Genomic DNA, 4,581 nt, shown 5'->3' on the forward strand with positions numbered 1-4,581 from the left:
CCCTCCTATGGTCCATAGAAAAATGTTCTTCCACGAACCCATTCCTGGAACCAAAAAGGTTGGGGACAACTGCTCTATATCCTCAAAGTTTCTCTTTGATTGTTTGATGGTGGTATTTATTGATTTCTTCATTTTTGGCTTTTATATCTTTGTAGAAGTTCTTATCACTCTGTTTGCCAGTTTATCTCCTAACATGACTCTCTCTCATGGGAGCTGAAGCTCCTGGAAGACAAGACATATTTTACTGGTGTATTCTCATCACTTAGCAGTACCTGGAACATAGTAGGTACTCAATAAAGGCTTGTGAGCTTGTTCCATCATTCATACATTAGCCTTTATTAAGCTCCCTGTACATGTCAGACACTGGGGATGGAGCAGTAAACAAAAGCAGACAGAAGACCCTGCTCTCAATCAGTGAGCAGAAAACATCAGCCAAATCATCACATAAACTAAAACACATTGCATAGTCCACTGAGGTGTGTGCTATGTCACAGAGGAGCAGAGAACCTCAAGAGTACAGGACAGTTTGGAGAATCCAGTAAGGATTCTAAAGAAAAGGATTTGTGAGTGAGCAGTCAAGAATGAGGAGATGGATAGAAATCCCCGGCAATCCCTCAGCAGGAGGTGACACAGCAAGACTAGATCCATAGGAGGATCAGTGTGGCTGGAGGGCAAAGATAGAGAGGGGAACAGGTAAGCATGAAGAGACAGCACTGCATCAGAGAAAAACACACACTTCTCATTAACCAGAAGCCGTCTACCTATAGAGACTTCCACAAAGAGAAAATCCATGATCTCTCATTCCAGTCCCAAAACGTTTGGAGCAGCTGTCCATTTTCTTTCCAAACTCCCTTTAAAAAAAAAAGATTGCTCAACTTATTATATAAGTGACATTCCATTAGCACTGGACTGTCCAGACCGGGACTGTCGGCAGCAACTTCTCTGACCACTGGAGAGTCAGGGGCACCTCTGAAGCAGTAGTATGTGAAAGGAGGAGTCTGAGAAGGCAAGTTTCCTATAAATGATGCTGAGAGGAAGCTCCTTGTCCACAGTGCTGGTGGTAAAACTATGCATTCAATTGATTATCCAAAAAATAATATCAGTGATTAGCAAAGTGAAGTGAAAGTTGCCCAGTTGTGTCTACTCTTTGTAACCCCATGGACTATAGCCTGCTAGGCTCCCTTGTCCATGGAATTTTCCAGGCAAGAATACTGGAGTGGGTTGCCATTTCCTTCTCCAGGAGATCTTCCTGGACCAGGGATCAAACCCATGTCTCCTGCATTGGCAGGCAGATTCTTTACCACTAAGCCACCAGCCCTAGAGTGACCCAATATCGCCTGAAAATGGCAGATCCCTCACCTTTCAAGATGCTGGCACCAGGTAACTGGGTCAACAATCTCATCCCACAAGGGAGAAGTCAGCTCTATTCTCCGAAGGTGCTTGCTGCAGCCCGTGTGGGGAGAAACAATACAAAGACCTGCATGTTGAGTAGTTAAAGTTTATTGGGTTTTTTTACCCCCAATTAAGTGTGTTTGTAGTGATTCCATCAGCAGAAACTACCAGTACACTGAATTGCCATGCATTACCTGACATGGTATTTCCATTTTGCTCTATTAACAAAGACTAGGGATGTCTAATTTCCAGGGACGTCTCAGCACAGATGCTCAAATGGAATGATTAATTTTTTTTCTCTGTTCATTCTTTAGAAACTCATTTTTTAGATTGGTCTAAAGATATATTGCACCAAATCTTAAGACAAAGGACACTGGACGTTAAGAAAGAGATCCACCTCAGTATCTACAATCTAGGGCAGTTACTTGTCTTCTTGTGTGCACTGTGGTTACTTTCTAGAAATGAAGAAATAGAAACTCATGTCCATAAGGATAAGTCATAAGCAAAGAAAAAATTATTTAAGAAAAACATGAGGAGTTAAGGTAGCATTAAGGCATCTCTACATTTACATGAAGTTGAAAGACAAAATAGGGTGAGGATAGATTAATAAAGAGTAACCTGCATGGTTAGCAATAAAAAATGCTTTTTCATAGACATTAGTGGGGTTTATTTTGATTGGCTTTTTATTAGTGGTTGTAAATCTATTTCCTGGATCAATGAGTCCAAATTGGATATTAGCAACCACAGGGGTAGAGTAACTCAGGTAACTCTTGAGGATAAGCAATTAAAATAGATTAGGAAATGGCTTCTTTTCATAGCTATGGGCTAAGTATCCAGAACCAGGTTGCTCTCAGGCCCTGCTAGGAAACCAAAAAGGCTGCTCCTCAGCTGGGGAGAGGGGTCTTTCCATACCCTATTTTTGGCCCTTATTCTCTCTCCTTCACTTCCTTTTGGTCTCCTGGAAATGAATTCAATTTGTTCACCCTAAGGAACTGAGAGCTTTTAACAGCTTAATATGTTATCTCTCCCAGTGGTATTTGCACTTTGATAGAGAATGATGCCTTAACTCAGAAGAGTGAACTGTTTGGGCAATGAACTGAACGGAAGGGATCAGGGTTCAGGATAGGCAGGTACATAGCTCCATGTTGCTCACTGGGCCAGCTTATAGGATCAGGTCAGAGAGGACCCAGACCAGGGATTCTCAAAGTGCCGCCCAGTGAGGCCCTGAGAGACAGTGGTTACATGAGGTCAAAACTATTTTCATAATAATACTAAGATGTCATTTGCCCTTTCACTCTTGTTTTCTTGTAAACATGGTGGGGTTTTCTAGAATCTTCATGATGGGGAATATCACAACCTATTGAACACAGAAACAGGAGAATTCAGATGCCTATTAAGTACCATGTTAAGAAGATTTGCAAAGATGTAAAACAATTCTTTGAATTATTTTTAGTTTTAGCATCTTAAAATCCTTAGTAAAATAATTTTAATCAAAAATTCAATGAAATTTTTAAAACAAATAAATGTCAATACATTTAAATTTAAAATCTTAAATAAAATTTTAAGATTATAAACACAATTTTTTTAATTTTTTGATGTATTTCGTGCCAGCAATTTTCCTTATGTGTAGTATTATATAGTTTTGATTATACATGGAAAATAACTACAGTTTCCTGTTATTTTCCATATTTTGTAATAAGTGCTTGACATATTAAAAACAATTTTAACTGTTGTTAAATGCTGTATGACATTCCATTGTATGAATATGCCATCTTTTACTATTTCTTTTGTTAAATATTTATCATTCCGTCTTAGAAATAATGGTGATGAACATCTTATGTGCCAACTTGCTGCTGCTGCTAAGTCGCTTCAGTCGTGTCCGACTCTGTGCGACCCCATAGACGGCAGCCCACCAGGCTCCCCCATCCCTGGGATTCTCAAGGCAAGAACACTGGAGTGGGTTGCCATTTCCTTCTCCAATGCATGAAAGTGAAGAGTGAAAGTGAAGTCGCTCAGTCGTGTCCAACTCTTAGCGACCCCAGGGACTGCAGCCTACCAGGCTCCTGTGTCCATGGGATTTTCCAGGCAAGTGTACTGGAGTGGGGTGCCATTGCCTTCTCCGAGTTAGGAACTAAAAAATATTTAACCAAAATTTAAATCCCTAATATGCATTTTAAGTGGGATGCCTTAAATATATTGAGGTTGTCTATGTTATACTACACAGAAACATCAAAAATACAGATTTTTTAGCCCAAATGTTTGGGTAACACCATCATATATGGGATGGTGCTCTCATTTTTAAATTCTCATGGTAGTCTCAGAATTTTTTGTATATCTATCAGGGTATTTTGGATTACTATGTCAACCTTACTAATAGGCAGTTATTTTTTTAATTGTAATTAATGTCTACATGAGCAACTTTGTAAAAGTTCTGGATATAATTCTTAGTTTAAAATTGAGCGTCAGACATTGAAGGAAAGTTCAAGTCAGCTGATAATAAAATGAGTGTGGGAAAGCTTTAACCAGCTTAGCAGAAGGGCAGAAAAATCAGTTAGAATAACATCAGTGAGTGGGTGTGACTTAGTCAGGAGACAAACACAACCTAACTGAAAAGTAAGGCACCAATTAAAATAAATCTATTCCAGGAAAGCAAAGAAAACCATGTATGGCATCACCCAGCAACACGAACATGTGACAAATGCAATGTATATGATAGTATTTGCACTACTCTCTCTCCCGATTAGACATGGATTATCCAGAAAACAAAGATTCCATAATACAGACTTAACAGAAAGCCTCAGCATCAGGAAACCCACTTCAAAGTCGTCCAGACGAACAATCTAACCTCATGGCCCACCCATGCTGACCACAAGGCAGCACAGCAAAAAGGTGACCCCAAAGAAATGGGCAGAGGAAACAGCACCATTTTGTCATCATTTTCCTTGGAGAAACAAGGATGCATGACATTTTATTAATAGGCACAATCTCCTTATGTAAGTAACCTGGTAAAAGGTAATAGGGTGATTTCATGCTCCGCTGAAAGGAAGTGGGATGGCTTTCTACCCTAAAGCCCTTGGTGCTTTTTCAAGCACAGCATGGAGCATATTTGCTATTTCTTTATCACAGATAGAACCTCAGTGATGTAAAAGAGCTGATCCAGCTTCCTGCAGAAAGGCTGTTTATTATGTA

General features: G+C 39.7%; 1 non-coding gene across 1 annotated transcript; it reads right to left on the minus strand.

Moving 5' to 3' along the window:
• Positions 1-1,733: 1,733 nt before the first annotated feature.
• Positions 1,734-1,905, minus strand: LOC112444679 (small nucleolar RNA SNORA81). The gene has a single exon (XR_003033046.1). It is a non-coding gene; the product is annotated as a small nucleolar RNA SNORA81 (small nucleolar RNA).
• Positions 1,906-4,581: the final 2,676 nt, after the last annotated feature.

This window comes from Bos taurus, chromosome 27 (assembly GCF_002263795.3).
Source record: "Bos taurus isolate L1 Dominette 01449 registration number 42190680 breed Hereford chromosome 27, ARS-UCD2.0, whole genome shotgun sequence".
NCBI classification, from domain to species: Eukaryota; Metazoa; Chordata; class Mammalia; order Artiodactyla; family Bovidae; genus Bos; species Bos taurus.